Consider the following 17,381-nt stretch of genomic DNA (forward strand, 5'->3'; position numbering starts at 1 on the left):
AACTATTGGATTTGTTGATGAGTAGAAAATGAGGTTTGATCAAAATCTGAGTGTGAAAGATGACTTAAGTAATCAGAAGTAAGAAACTGCCACATACTCAGGTGGGTTGGATTGTGATAAGAATAGGTTGTGGAAGGTAGAGAGGTTATACTGCATTTTGGGCATTCTCAAATATTTGCAATGCTTTTCCTAGAAAATAGGTAGATTTTACCTCTCCATCTTTTTATATCTTAGACATGTCCATTGTATTTCTTTTACCTAATAGGAGGTGAGGTGATGGACATTATTATCAAGTATATGATTCATAGGCCTGTGCTTCATTCTACATATATGAACTTTTTGATCATGGAAACACATATTAAGCTAAATTATTTGGGTACATTTGTTATTGAGTTTCATCCATGTACATGAGCAACTATTATTATTTTAGCTTCCTGTCAAGCCGTGTTGACAATTTAGCAAAAGCCAGAAATGACTTTTTGTTATGTTAGACCATTAAGAACTTGGGGCTATTTGCTACTGTAGCACAACATAGCTTATCTTGATTGATATTGGGAGAGGGTGGCAGAAGCTAAATTTTGAAATTGTTATGTTTGCAATACTATTAGATATATGAGTGCAGATGTCAAGATGGATATATCTGAATTTTGAGAGACAAGACTGAAGATATAGATTTGGAAGTCATCAGGAAATAAATCATTTTTATGGTACAATAGTAGATGAGATCACTAAAAGAATAATGTAGAGCGAGGAAAAGTGTCTAAAGACTGAGTTCTGAAGATTTCCATCCTAAGAGTACAAGAAAGCAAGAAGGTAGTTGAAGTTGATATTATGGAAGAAAAATGAAGAAATATTTACAAAGAAAATGGAGTACTAATTATGTTAAATGCTGATGATGGGCTAAGTAAATGAAGATAAGCTTTTGATACAATAAAAAATATTTATGGGCATTAGAAGACAAAATTTGAAGGCACGGAAGGAATAAAAGCTTGACTAGACTTCTCATATGAGATCTTTATTTCATGTTGCTATGTGATTTTCATTTATCCACTTCTCTATGAAATCAATCATTTAAATTATCTGTCCTTCACACTAGAATGATCTCAGATCCTTTATCTTTTTGTCTACCTGTTTTTCTAATGATTAGAATAATTCCTTAATAATTATCTAATTATCTGCTGAAATAATGAATAAAAATAAAAGGCCTAAGAAGACTTAACTAATAAATGGTCAAAGCTTCTACAGAACCAACATCAAGAATGCATACTTGGCCACATGTTTTAAACTATAGGACAATGGATACCTTTTCATTATTTCCATTTCTAGACTTGAGACACTAATTATTTAGGTAGCATACCATCACATCTCTCTTATCACACTCATGATAAAAACTATAAAATCACCATAGAACTTTTAATATAATTTTATTTGCTTTTATAATCAAGATAGTCACAACCAAACAGCATGAAATATTACTTAAAACATATTTGTTGGAAAATAAATGTCCCAAGTAATAGTGTTACACAATAAACAAAAGCAATTTATATTTATAACACTGTTTCAATGTATGATTTACTGAGAAAAATAGAAAATAAACAAACATACATTATATTAGATACTGACCAGAGATTTTCTACTGGCATATAGATGAGTGTATCATTTGAACTGTATAAGAACTCCTAGAAAAATGTTGAAATCCCACTGGCTTGCCCAAATACAAGCTTCTTTATAAGTGTGAATGACTATGGGGTCTTCAGTTCTGTGAAGTCATTCAGAGATTGAGACTATTGTGGACTATGCTATTTTCAAAGGGTAGGTCCAGCTTTCAAATTGGGTATCAACATCTAGGTGGAGATAAGGGAAGAGAATATAGAGATGTCACAGAAGATTTTATGTGGGAGGCATAGAGTGGTGGACCTCACTTTTCTCTCCCTCTTTCTACTGTGTACTATGATCCTACTTGGTACAAGGGGAATTGGCAAAAGTAGTGTCCAGACAGCCACTTGACTGTTGTCATGGAAGGTGAAAGCTATCTGTGATTAAAAGGTAGTTTTTGATTAATATTTGAGAGGGTACCTAGAAGAAATGTTGAGTCAACTATCTAGCTATCTCAATGAAGAAATATTAGGCAGATAATACTAAATATAACACTTCTGAGCAGGGAGTGGAGGTATTTTTTGGAGCAATAGCAAGAAAACTGGTTCAGTGAGTGTCTAATGACCAAAAGAAAAGCCAGAGGAGAAAAGGTCAGAGATCATGACCTGAGCAGTTCCTAGGGCTTTATTAGTTAAGATCAGAATTTTGGCTCTTACTATGAGTGGTATACAAAGTTATAGGAAGATGTTTTTTGATAGCCATGGTGTTACATAGATTTGAAGGGCACTGCTCTGCTATAGAGAATAGATCATAGAAGCCTATCAGCAGATGTTTAAAAGTTATGAGGCCAACTTGGTAGATCAGGCAATAGAAGAGGGAGTCAAGAACATGTAAGTAGAGTTGGATGGGAATGGAAAAAAAATCCAAAGACCATAAAATCAGTATTTTTGCTACCAAATTTCACTCTATCAATTGTTATTATTTTACTCATATGCTTTATCTCCCTCATATTTGTACACATATATGCATATATTTCAACTCTTTTATTGACCCAACTCATTTAAAAGTAGTTTGAAAAAAAATTGTGACCTGTCATTTTTCAATGCTTCATAGTACATCTGTTAAGGATAGAAAAAAAAATAGCCTACCTAACAATAATGCTACAAATATTTTAAAGTCAGAATTGACAGAATTTCCTGATGGATGGTTTGAGGATGTAAGGGATAGACAGAATCTAAGACATTCCAAAAATTTTGGCAGGAACAACTGAAAGTATGGAGATGCCATTTACATAGACAAGGGAAACTGCAAGAGAAGATATTTTTGAGCCCAAGAGATTAAATTTCCTGCCATTCATATACAGACTTTGTTGGGTAGGTTATACTTTAAAAGCTTAGGTTGTATATGGAGCAATATAAAACTGAAAGATCCAGATGTTACAGTAATTTTAGTGAAATAATTTCATAGGACTATCAAATGGAGAATTAATATATGCCATGCAGCCTGCAACAGAATTCCTTACCCAAACTGCTGTAAACTTATTAAACTTATTCATTCTAGTATGAAGAATTGTGGAAGTAGGGGAGTTTCCAGAGCCGGCTAATTTAATGGCTAGAATTAAGATTATTTCCAGTTCTCTCTTCTATCATGCTAATTGTAGATTTCACTTTGATACTGATTTCCATTGTATTACTAAGATGACTAATAGAAATACCTAAGGCAATGTTTATTTCTTCATACCCAGTGAAATATCTAGAGAAAAAAGCCATGACAGTAATTCTCTCTTTTAAGTATGTTTGTTTCCCTTGAATTGTTATTTCAACCATCACAGTCTCCAAGATCCCTCTTTAAATGGAGATAACCAAAATCAATGAAGCAATTAGATTCTCTTGGGAAGAAAAAAAAAGTGGTGAATAAGATTCCATTAACCAGAATGTTCTCTTACCTCACCTAAACAGTGTTTTTCTGGTGTTTTAGATTATGGATTATTATTGTTTGCTCAAGAATTTCAAATAAACTTTTTCATATATTATGGGCTCATTTGGGTATTGTTTCTTTGGTTATGCATAATATCTCTGAGATTTATTTGCTTTTGGAGGTGCGTATATATGATACACAGACACATATTCATTTTTTGTTGCCTAGTAGTACTACAGACCACTGATTATATGTATACTGGTCTACTTGTGGTTTTTGGTAATTTGAAATAATATTACTATGAATATCTAAATAAAAATTTTGGAGGAACTACACAATTTTCATTTCTTTGGAGTAAAAAAATTATGAGTGGAAGTCGTATAAAGTAGGTATATGTATAAATTTGTAAGAAAATATCAAAACATTTTTTCAAAATGTAGTGGTGAAAATCACAGAAGAAGAAAGGAGGCATGCAACATTAGCATTTGTGGTTATATATATTTGTAATAAAAAATTTAAGTCATTATGAACCATTAATTCCTGATTTTCACATTACTTTGTATAGAGAAGAATGAGATATACAACTTATATACTAAAAAGATGCACTAATTTTTTCCAGGTTTGATAAATGCAAAACCGCTGGCATAGGACATTTGAAATCTATACAATCTATAGAAATCTATGGGGATAGTGGTACATGCTTGTAATCTCAGTACTTGGGAGCCTGAGACAAGAGGACCACAGGTTCAAGACCAGCCTCAGAAAACTAGTTAGATACTATAAAAACAAAAACAAAGCTGGGTGTGGTGGTGCACGCTTGTAATCCCCGCACTTGGGAGGCGGAGACAGGAGGAACACGCAGGTTCGAGGCCAGCCTCGCTGGCTTAAGAGACCCTGTTTCCAAATAAAAATATAAAAATAGGTCTGGGAGTGTATCCCGGAGGTAGAAGGGTTTCCAGGTACCCCAGTACCACCAAAAAAATAAAAAAGAAAAAGAAAAAGAAAACAAAATGCAACCATACAAAAACAAACAAACAAACAAACAGATGCTGGGGCCGTATCTCTGAGGCAAGAAGATGTCCTGGGTTCAATACTCAGTACCAAAAATAGATAAATAGAAATATGCCAAGAGCATCTATTATAGATAATTGTGATGTACTAATAAGAATATAAATAATAGTAAGAGATAAATCAATCTGTTAATCTAATTTTCTGGTCCTGCCACCTATGTATTCCTATCAATTTCAGAAGTTTTGCAATTCTAAGAAGGTGCCTCTGGATCCACCATTTTGAGCTCATTACTCAAGAGTCTTGCAACTGCTATCACAACGAGTGCACCAGCTTGATTCATCTCTTTAGTGTCTCAAACCACCACACAAATAGGCTATTCTATATTAGTCACTGAAGAAATAACAAGCAGTAATTATAATTCAAAGAAAGAAATCAAAATAGTAGTTATTGTCCTAAAAATGTACTATCTCTTCTATGGTGAGTAAAACTTTTTGCTGACCATATTGCTTCATTAGACCTCATCTCATTTTCATCATCTTGGGCCTCTTGCCTTAGCAGATTCCCTCTTTTTCTTCTGCCAGACTACCGCACTGCATAACACCCTGTGGCTATTGCTTTCTTATCCACAGAAACTGTGTCTTCTTCTTGTCTTGTTCACACTCATGCTCATATTTCCCAGAGATGGCTAACTTTAAACTTTAGTATTGTAGACTTAGTGAGTTTCCCTCACATGTGTAACATACTTGACACAAAGAACATTATTTTATTTTCTTTTTAAAAGAAATATCTAATCCTTCTTTAGCTATAAGTATACTTCTTTTTCTCCTATCGAGATTTCTTACCATTTCCTCACTTCAATTATAATTTGAATCAGAGTTATAAACTCAATGATAATTTCTGAATGATCTCAGTATAAAAAAAAGCAGTGAAAATGAACAACTTTGCATTCAGATTAAATTTTTCTCCAGATGGCATATATTTATCTATTAAACCAGGTTGATAAAGAGTGATTTCCAAGTAAAATAAAATAATTATTAACACAATAGTTAATAATAGTAAATTGAAATGCCATTCTTCTACCATTTTATCAGCTTTGTAAAGGGCACTGTTAACTTACAAATGTGAGTGTAATCTAGATATATCCCTGTCCTACAGCTACATTATACTTCTATGACTTCATTCCTAAAGTCATCATAGAAAAATAGACTGAATATTACTCTCTCTGTTTCCACCATTTATCATCAGCTGAATACTCAGTGTGTTTTCTGTTTGGACAACTATATAAAAACAAAAACAAGCCAAAAAAGCAAAGCCTGACACAATGGTGCATGTCTATAATCCCAGTAATTGGGAAGCTGAGACAGGAATATCTCAGGTTTGAGGACAGCCTCAGCAATATAATGATACTTATCAACCTAATGAGACTGTTTAAAAAATTAAGTAGAATTGGGGCTATATCTCAGAGGTAGAATGTCCTTAAGTTCAATATTCATTACCACAAAAAATTAAATAAAACAAAAAACATAAACTAGGTTGCTTAAAATCAGTAGAAATTTATTTCTTACAGATTTGGAGGCTTGGAATCCAGTATCAAAGGACTTAGAAATTCCACATCTGATCTGCTTTCTTACTGAGGACACCCATTGGTGGTGAGCGCTCATGGTGGTAGGGGCAAATAGCTCCCTTAGGACCCTTTCACAAGGCTGCTCATCTCATTCAAGGGGATATTGGCTCTTATGAACTCATCAACTCTCAAGGTCCTACCTGTTAATACCATAACCTTAAGAGTTATAATTTCAGTAGATAAATCAGGAGGGAGACAAAAATTATAAGACTCAACAAAGGAAGATTTTTTTTTTTTGCAGTCTCATGAGTATCTTACAAAGAGATGGTTCCTCAGAATCCTACACTTGCAAAACACTTAGAAGAAGACCTGGAAAACACTTAAAGTACTTAGAAAAGACCTAGAAGGTGTTAACTATCATTATGAATAAGAGGTAGCATAACACAGGTTCAGAAACCAGGTTTTGTACTAAGACTGTTGCTAGATTTGGATCTTGGCACAACTACTTGTGATTTGGGGTAGTTCTTATCTGTAAAAACAAGTTAATAATAATGAAAACCACTTCATAGTATTGTTTAGAAGATTAAATTACTTAATACCAGTAAAATTCTTAGGAATGTGCTGATGCATTAGGAGTTTTTAAATAGAAGAGTTCCTTTGTGCTTGCTTTTGACAGAGGTAGATGAAATCGCTTCACCTGTACTTGATGGCTTTAGTATTTCAGAAGTTAGTGAGAAATATGGATCTATGGTGAATATTACATCCAAATAACAGTAGTGGAAAAGAGCTGGTGTTAAAGGCACTGTTGTTATTACAGATCTAGTGTGAATCTTTCTGGAAAATCTTTAAAAAGATGTCTTTTGGGGTATCTAAAGTATGTGTGCTGAACTAGAGGAAGCTAGTACATTCAAAGTTCAAACTGAAAATGTGAATGCTTAAATAAAATAAAATGTCATTTCTTTGGGGACCTAAGGATCCTCACAACTTTAACAGTTCATTATTGGAAGGAATGAATGGAAATCTGGTGACACACACACCATTTCTGCTGGTTTTTCTTCACTGCTCACGTTTGGAAATGCTGCTAGTCTAACTGTGTAAAATACAGCACACTCATTCATCATGCTCATGTTTTGGCAAGTGGAAGCCATGAAGATTTTATTAGGGTTTACTGAGCATGTTGTGGGAGGCCTTATTTCACTTCTGCCAGGGTTTCCTCCAACCCTTGGCGCTGGTTAGTGATGTTGGTACCTGGAATAGGTCAAGTGAACTTGGTAAGGGTTAGATCATCTCACTGGGAATCTTACCTTGTTGTTATTCAATTCCAGGAGTCTTTCATTCTTCAGTTTCAGGAATTTGGGTCTGGGATGTGTTGGCACTGTTTGTCAGTTTACAGGTTCTGATTTGTAATAGAGGTCTGGGGAAATATTCACATATCTGTTGGAAGGCAGGAATTGAGCCAAGGTAACTGCTGGAAAGCAATTGAAGTTTTGACAACAAAGACTGGTTGTCTTTACTTCCACATATGCAACTCTCTGAACAAAGGCAGATACAGGAGTAATGAGTGGTATGTAGTGTCTTATTTACCAGGAAGGTACTGTGCAATTTACTGGCAACTCCAAAATCTACCCCTCTGACTCTGTGGATGTGCACATGAAAAATGGTTATAAAGTTGAGCAAATAGGCAGCAATGAGCAAAATAAATCCCAATGTCTTTCAGAGACAGCTGAATTAAATGAAGTGGTCTTTCTATGAAGCAGAACAATAAATGGATTCAGAAGAGTAAGCAAGCCAATGCCACATGAATCCTCAAGACTAAAGCAGTATGCATGATTATTTACGATAGCTCTTTAATGTTTTCAAAACAGCACATATCATAGATATGGTACTTGAGGAGTTTTATCTAAAGCTAACTTTTTATTTATAATATTTTGCAATTAAGTTGCATGTATTTATTGGAATCATACTTTAAAGCTTAATGTATACAGGTTTACACTCTCAAATGAACTAGGATAATTTTTTGATTGTGTTAGGTAGGGCTATATGTGAGTTACTTTTTAGATATTTCAGCTGATGGTAAGAAAAAGATTTATTCCAGCCTATAAATGTAATGTAAATGTTGGAAATTTAACAGTTTATCTCCTGGGGAAAGTGACCTTAGAACCTTTTTCTTTAGTTGTATATAAGAAGGTAAGAATTGGAACATTCAGTTCAATTAATCATCCATCAATTCCATTATTCATTAAGACACATTTACTCAGTAACTCTTGAATACAAGGCACTTCACTACCTCTAGAATTATTTCATATAAGGTTTGTTTTTAGTCTAGAGAATATCACAAACTGATTAAAACTAATATAAAACAAGTAATCATGATAAAACAGAATTATGCAGTCTCTGAAAGGGACATCAAAGGATGGATGTGCAGCATTCATGATTGGTGTTCAATTCCAACTTTCAATGCTTACAAGTGCTTTGATCTTTGGTTAGTTATTTATGTCTCTGAGCTTCAATTTTCTTTTGCTCAAACAGAGATAAAATTATCCTCTTCCATTATATCTACCATTATAAAAAAATTTTATTTGATGCAAAATAGTAGCTAGCATATAGTTAGTAATTAAAATAAGTTTTACTATGACTTCTATTAATATAACTACAGAAATAGGAAACATAAATAATCTTATTTTATTTTCTACATATATGTATACATATATAATAGTATCACTTGTGCACCTATCTCTTAATTTATCAAGAAAATATAATAATGATAACAGTTGTTTGGATATAGAATGTCCTCTGGAAAAGCTCAAGTATTGGCAAAAATTGATATAATCTAATTGTGAGGGTTCTGATCTCATCAGTGAATAAATCCATTGACAAATTAATGGATTTATTGGGTAGTAGAGTAGGCAGGTAGGGAGTGGCTAGGGGAGGCAGGCCAGTGGGTATGTGGCCTTGAGGATTATATATGTCTCTGGCTCTGTGTACTTCTTTCTCTTTGTTTTCCACCACTAGGCCCTGAGCTTCACAGACATAACCCAGTCTAACATTGAAACCTCTGAACTCTCTAGAACTGTGAAAAAAAATCTTCCTTTATCCATGTTGTGGTCATCAGACATTTTGGGTCACAGAACAGCAATGATATAATATTAATGAAACACTAACTGTGTGCATTTAAATCCATCCATTCTATGCTCTTAAACTATGTCTTATCTATGTTTCAGGCTACTTTTATTTCCAGGCTCTATACCTAACTCACATGTAATGCAAATGACATCGCCTCCTAACTCTTCTATTTAATATAAATACTCAATCTTTGCACTTGAGTGTCATTTATTTATGATTAATTGTACCATGCTTGATAAAGTCCTCAAATGGGTGGACATAAGTCACATAGTTTTTTGTTTTGTTTTGTTTTTTAGTTTTTTAAGCAAGCTAGTGAAGTATGGAGGTAGGCTACCAGAGTTGGTATGATCAGGTATTCAGTCCTTATTTCTAACTTTTGTTTTTACCCTTAAGTTATAGATCTTTTTCTCTCTACTCCAAGATAACTACTAAATAAAGCACTGCTCAATGCACTGTGTAGTTTTGCATACCAGCACTCAAGAAGGAGAATGAGATGGAAAAGAGAGTTCAAGGGCACCCTCTAAACACCCAGTGAAAAAGATTCTCCTTTAGCTGCCTTCACTATTCTTCTTCCATCTTTTTGGCTCTACCTTAGGCTCATGGCCTCAACAAGGCCCAATACTGGCTGAGTGCCCATATGTGTATCTAAGGGTAGAAGTCTAATATTAAGAAGGCAAGAAAAAATTTTATATTGGAGGAGCATCCATCCATCATTCATGTTGTTTGGATAGAGCTAAAGCAGAAAGACAGTGGACTCCAAAGTTGACTGCCACCTACTGGGTAGGGGATTTGAGGCCAAATGTTTTTTTTTTTTATATAACACTTTAATTTACTTCTTAAGGAGCATGGGAATATTGTAGAAAGAAGTTGGTTTATGCCAGCACATAGTACAGTGTTGTGCACATACAAAATATTTATTTCAACCTGTGGAAGCCAGTGTAGAAGATAATGGATGGATGCTATCATCTGAGAGTAACATTAAAGTGATGTTTCTAGCTGATATTGAAAATAATGCACAGAGGGAAGAAAGGTATAGAGGAAGGGGAAAGAATAAAAATGACTACAGTAAAAATGTCTATTGCAGGAAAGAGTACAGTGTCAGTGAAACTGTGAAAAGGGATTATATTTTAGGATATATTTTGATGGTGAACAAATAAAATTTGCTGATAAGGTCTTGCATGTAATAAGGGCTTAATAAGAGGTTAAAAACACTATTGTCATTTTTGCTTCTGTCCCACACTTTAAATACAAAAGACATTTAAAATAGGTAATATTACCTTTAATTTTAGAGAAAATGTATTGAAGTGCAAAAATAGGAATTTATAAACAGATCAACTCAGGTTGCTGTTTTATTTTCATTCTACTTCTAAAAGTATTTGCAGTTCAGTTCACTGTATGGAACATTCTCTGAGACCTTGTGTTTGGGTTTTTTGTTGTTATTAGTATGTAATCTGCTTAAGTTATTGTTAAGTTGTATGTTAAAGTTTTAACTCAATGTTACTTTCCTTTAATATTTTAGAAAGATTTACTGTCTTCTTTAATCATAGCATCTAACACTACTCAATCATCTTACTTTTGCAGGAAATCCAATTTTTTCTGTAGGCTTATAAGTTTTCTCTTTCTCTTTGTGTATTACAATTCACTCTATCTATCTTCTTTAAGAAGTCTGACTTTCTGGGCATGGTGGTGCATGCTTGTAATCCCCTGCACTTGGGAGGAGGAGACAGGAGGAGCACACAGGTTCGAAGCCCCTCACTGGCTTAAGAGACCCTGTTTCCAAATAAAAATTTAAAATAGGTCTGGGAGTGTAGCCTGGAGGTAGAAGGGTTCCATCCTCAGTACCACCACAAAAAAAGGAAGTATGACTTACTTAAATTTGAGATTGTTCACCATGTTTTAATTTTTTTATCTTCTAGTATTCTTATCTGATATTGCCATATCTACCTATATATGTCTTTTGTACCATATCCTGCTTTGTTTCGGACAATTCATTCAACTAGTCTAACTCACAAATTTTTTCATAAGAAGCTCTCTATTATCACTCATACAACACATTGTTTTATTTCATATTTTAGATTTTTTTCTTTTTTCTTTTTTATTGGTACACTATAGATTCAGATCATAATGTGGATCATATTGACAATAGCATACATTCATGCAGTGGTGCTTGGTACCCTCCTCCTGCTTCCCCTTCCTCCTCCCAACAATGAGTGTCCAGGTTGACCATGCTACATTCTCACACAAATATTTGGATATAGCTCCTCCATTAATCAACCTCAGCCTTCTTCCTCTCCTACCCTTACATTCTAGCTTTGCTGAGGTTTCTCAATTATCTGAAATTCTTATAGTATCTCTATTACTCCCTAGTTTGGGTATATTAAATAAAATATATATCCCTTCTCTTTCAGTGCTTGGCTGGTTTCAGTTAATATAATTTCCAAGCTGTTCCATCTTCTTGTGAATGACATAATTTTATTCTTTATAGATGAGTAGAATTCCATTGTGTGTATTTCCCATAATTTTTCAATCCATTCATCTGTTGATGGAGACCTAGGTGGGTTCCATATTTTGGCTATTACAAATTGTGCTGGTGTTAACATGGGTATGCTTATGTTATTGTAGTTCTCTGATTTCAAACCCTTTGGAAAGATACCCAGGAGTGGTAAAGCCGGACCATATGGTGGATCCATTCTCAGTTTCTAACGAATCTCCACATTGATCTCCAGTTTTCACTCCCACCTACAGTGTAAAAGAGTTCCTCTTTCCTCACATCCTCACCAGCATTTGTTGTTAATTGACTACTTTATGCTTGCCACTCTGATTGGGGTTAGATGGAAACTCAATGCAGTTTTTTATTTGAATCTCCCTGAGGGCTAATGATGTTGAACATTTTTTATGTATCTATTGATCATTTGTGTCTTCTCTTGTGAAGTGTCTATTCAATTCAGTTGCCCATTTCTTTATTGGGTTATTTGTTTTGCTAGTGTAGAGAATTTTGAGCTATTTGTATATTCTGGATATTAGCCCTCTATCAGAGTGGTGACTGGTAAAGATCTCCCATTCTATAGGCTTTCTCTTTAGATTTTGATGGCTTACTTTGATGAGAGGAAACTTTTTAGTTTGATGCCATGCACTTTTTAATTCTTGTTTTAATTTCTTGTGCTTAGAGGTCTTGTTGAGAAAGTTACTACCTGTGCCTATATGTTGTAGTGTTGAGCCTGTGCCCTCCTCTAATAACTTCACAGTCTCTGGTCTAATTTCTAAATTGTTGATTCATCTTGAATTGATTCCTGTGTATGGTTATAGGTAAGGATTTAGTTCCATCTTTCTACAAATGGATAGTTAGTTCTACCAGTACCATTTGTTGAAAAGGCTGTCTTTCTCCAGTGTAAGAGTTTGGCTTTTTTGTCAAAGAGCAATTGACTATAAATGTGTGAGTTTGTTTCTGTATCTTCCATTGGTCTGTATGGCTGTTGCTGTGCTAATACCATGCTCTTTTTAGTATTATTGCTCTGTAGTGTAAGTTTAAATCAGGTATTGTGATGCCTCCTGCATGGTTCTTATTATAATAGCTGAGGATTGCTTTGGCTATTCTAGTTCTTTTCTTTTTCCACATACAATTTATGACTGATTTTTTTCTAAGTCTATGAAGAATGTCTTGGCGTTTTTGATAGGAAGTGCATTGAATCTATAGATCACTTTGGCAGAATGGTCATTTTGATGACATTTATTCTTCTTATCTATGAGCAAGTAACATCTTTCCATCTTCCAAGGTCTTCTCCAATTTAATTCTTTAATCTTTTATAGTTTTCATTTTAGATGATTTTTACATCTTTGGTTAGCTTTATTTCTAGGTATTTTATTGGTTTTTAGGTTATTGTGACTAGAATTGTTTTCTTTATTTCTTTCATTGTGGATTAATTGTGGCATATATAAAAGAAATTTATTTCTTTAGGATGGTTTTGTACTCTGCAACTTTTCTGAACTGGTTAATCAGCTCCAGCAGTCTTTTGGTTGAGTTTGTTGGGCCTTCTCGATAAAGAATCGTGTCATCTGCAAACAAGGATAATTTTAATTCCTCTTTTCGTCTTTAAATTCATTTGATATACTTCTTTTGTCTTATTGCTATGGCAAGAGTCTCAAGGACTATATTGAAAAGGAGGGGTGATAGTGGGAGCCATGTCTTGTTCTTAATTTTAGAGAAAATTCTTGCAGCTTTTTCCCATTCAATTTGATGTTGGCTTTGGTTTTATTGTATAATGCCATAATGATGTGTAAATACATTCCTTATATTCCAGTTTTCTGCGTGTTTTTAACATGAATGGCTGTTGGATTTTGTCAAATGCTTTTTTACCATCTATTAATTATGTGGTTTTTGTTCTCAGTTCTATTTATGTGGTGAATATCGTGTATTAATTTGTATATGTTGAACTAGCCTTGTTTGTCTGGGATGAAACCAACTTGGTAATGGTGTATTATTTTCTTGATATGGTTTTGAATATGTAAAGCTAGTATTTCGTTTAGAATTTTTGCATCTATGTTCAGGAAGGATATTGGTCTGTAATTGTTGTTCCTTGAGGCATATATATTTGGTTTTGGTATCAATGTGATATTGGCCTTGTAGAAGGAGTTTGGGAGAATTCCATTTCTTTCAATTTCCTGAAACAAGTTGCGATATATTGGGATTAGTTATTCACTGAAAGTTTTGTAGAATTCAGGGGTAAACTCATCAGGGCCTGAGCTTTTCTTTGTTGGCAGAATTTTTATTGCTGTTTCTATTTCTTTGCTTACTATTGATTGGTTTAAGTTTGCTATTTCCTCTTGGTTCAGTTTAGGTAGGTTATATGTGCTTAGAAATGTATCATTCTCGTCCATGTTTTCCAGTCTACTGCAGTATAAATTTTTCAAAATATTTTCTGATAACCCTTTGAATCTCTCCACTGTCTGTGGTGATGTCTCATTTATCATTTCTGATTTTAATAATTTGAGTTTATTCTCTCTTACTTTTTGTTATTTTGGCCAGAGTTTGTCAATAGTGTTAATCTTTTAAAAGAATGATTTTTTGTTGATCTTTGAATTGTTTTTTATTCTATATTTTATGTATTTCTGCTCTGATTTTAATTACTTCCTGCCTTCTGCTAGCTTTTGGATTAGACTGTTGCAGTCTTTCTAGGTCCTTGAGATGTATCATTTGTCTGTTTACTTGACGACTCTCTGCTCTTCTTTTGTGGACACTCAATGTTATGAACTTGACTCTTAACACTGCCTTCAAAGTGTCCCATAGATTTTGGTATGTTGTATCTCTATTCTCATTTAGTTTCAGGAATTTCTTTATTTCTCCCTTTATTTTGGATCTTACTCATTATTCAATAGTGTATCATTTAATCTCCATGTATTTAAGTAGTTTCTTTAGTCATCCTGTCTTTGATTTTTACTTTCATTCCATTGTGGCCTGAAAAGATGCAGGAATTATATTACATCCTTTGAATTTGTTGGAGCTTGCTTTGTGGTCCAGGATATGATCAATTTTGGAGAATGTTCCATGGGCTGCTGAGAAGAATGAGTATTCTGCTATTCCTAGTTGAAATATTCTTGGTGAATTGTTCATTTTAATGAAAGGAAGTGCCCTGCTTTGTCTCTTCTGATGCATTTTAGCTTAAAGTCTGATTAGTTGGCTATCGTTTTTGGTCTTCATTAGCATGATATATCTTTTTCCACCCTTTCACTTTCAGTCTATAAATGTCTTTGGCTGTAAGATGTTCTTGCAAGCAACATATATTTGGATTATTTTTTTTATCCACATTGCCAGTCTAAGTCTTTTAATTGGTGAATGAAGTTCTTTGATGTTCAAGGTTATTATTCAAATATGAGTTTTCTTTTCTGCCATTTTGTGTTCTATCTTCTGTTTGATATAATTTTATTTCTTCTTTGCTTAATTGGCCCACTGATCAACTTCATCTCTTCTCTGGTTCTGAAATTTGCTTCTTCTTTCTTCTCTATAGTTTATTGCTTTAAGTATTTTCTCTAGTGTTGGTTTTGTATTCATGATTTTTTTGAGATTCTGCTTATCTTGAAACACTTTTGTTTCTCCATTAATTTTGAATAATAATAACCTTGGTTCATATAGCCATCTTGGTTTGAAGTTGTTTGCTTCCAGGGTCTGAATTATGTCATATCAGTCTCTCCTGGCAATCAGGACTTGGATTGTAAAGTCTGGGGTGAGTTTTTATTGTTTTGCTCCTGTATGTCACTCATTCTTCTGTTCTCACTGTTTTTAAGATTTCTTCTTTAGCCTGTATGTTGGTTATTTTGATTGTTACATGGCGAGGGGGGGTCCTTCTTTGATCTTGTTCTAATGGTGCTCTTTATGTCTCCTGTATGTGAATGTTCAAGTCTCTTTCTATGTTTGGAAAATTCTCTGAAATTATTTCTCTGAAGAGATTCCTGTTAGGTTGAAAATAGAGTTAGGGGGTTTAGGAGGGAGGCAGAAACACCAACTGGGTTATCAGAGACCGCTGTTTTATTCGGACCCAACCCCCTCTGGAGAGTCAGCCAGCCGTGAGGGAAGGGACCGATGGGCCATGTGTCTGGAGAGTTTCGCATAGTCCTGATTGGCTGGCTGAGTCATGTGGTGGATTGGAGGCACCGATGTTTTAGAGGCATGTGGATTCTCTCGCGGCATCTGTAGCATCGCAATGTTTGGAGTCTTGAGGCACCTGGAGTCTTGAGGTATCTCCGCTTCTAGCTTCCACTTCCTGTTCCACTGTGAGATCACGTGGAGGAGGGAGCCATCTTATCAATTACATATACTCTTGGTCTGTACTTCTATCCCTTTTACAATGCCTTTTTTCCATACGTTAGGATGTTTCATGCTGTTCCATAGTTATTGGATGTTTAGGTTTTGCTGCTGTAATGACTTTTGTATGCTGTTGACTGTGCTTTTGGTTTTTAATGAACTGTCTTCTAACAATGATATTCTGATTTTCATTTCATTTAATCTTCCAGAATTTATTTCTATTGCTGTCTTCATTTCATTTATTGACTCTTTTATTTCATCCCAGGCCTCTTTCTGATTATTTCTTAATGTCTTCATTTCCTCTTTCATTTTCTGTACTCTTACTATGAGGACTTTCATCATATTGAAGATCAGAATTTGAAATTCTCCTTGCATTGCTTGTAGGTCAGTATTCATGATTTCCTTATTTCCTCACTCTTCCTAGTTCTCATATTTTCAGAGTTATCAGGCTTGTTTTATTTCTTGACACTTTATTGTGTGTGTGTGTCTCTGAGTAATGTTTCTGATACAGTCTTAGCAGTAGAAATTTAAAGGTGGCAGCTGGTTAGTGCATGGGTATGCAGTGCTTTTTTCAATGGTGCAGGTTTGGTTAGGGGGAAAAACCTTGGGTGATGGGCACATGAGTTGGGCAATGTAGAGGATATGATTATGTTGAGTAAGAATTTAAGTATAATAATGTAGTATCTGGTTGAGAATAAAAAAAGTTAGATAGTAGGATTCTTGTAGTTTGTACAGATTATTTAGGTATGGAGATATGAAATAGCTTGAATATAAAACAAGAAAATACAGTAAGGTAAAAAAGATTTGAGAGAAAAGTGTATATAGGGTAAAAGGGGGAAGTTTGTAAAAGGAATGTGGGAAGGAGCAAACAAATATGCATAAAGTAACAAGTTACAAAAACTAAGAGTTATAAATAAAAGACAAAAAAAAAACCCAAAAGAAAAAAAAAGAAAGAACACAAACAAAAAAAAAAGAAAAGAAAAATAACACAAAAATTAAAGTACCAACACTGTGAAAGAAAGAAAAAAAAAAAAAAACAGCAATCCTACTAATTGACATATATAGGGCCCAGGCTCATATAATATCTGTATGTTTGTTTACTGTGGTAGATTATGGAATATATTCTATTTGCTCCATAATCTATTTTCAGTTTTTGGGCCCACTATATGAGTGTTTTCATCCCTCTCTTGCCTCTGATGGCGTTGTGCTTCCATGTCAGGGCATTGGGTTTCACTGTAAATTAATTCCATGTAAGCTCAGGGCTGTGTTTCCCCACCCTGGATTCTGCACTTTCCAGCCTTGTATTCCATACCCTCCAGCCCTGGGCTCTTATCCTCTGGCTCTGGCTCTATGCTCTCCACCTGGGCTCTGTGA

At 34.4% G+C, this 17,381-nt stretch overlaps 1 pseudogene across 1 annotated transcript in view; it reads left to right on the forward strand.

Moving 5' to 3' along the window:
• Positions 1 to 17,381, forward strand: part of LOC308264110 (transcription elongation factor, mitochondrial-like) — a 149,736-nt pseudogene that overhangs the window by 40,054 nt on the left and 92,301 nt on the right. The gene's annotated exons all lie outside the window — the stretch shown is intronic.

Source organism: Muscardinus avellanarius, assembly GCF_963383645.1.
Source record: "Muscardinus avellanarius genome assembly, chromosome: 6".
Classification (NCBI taxonomy): Eukaryota; Metazoa; Chordata; class Mammalia; order Rodentia; family Gliridae; genus Muscardinus; species Muscardinus avellanarius.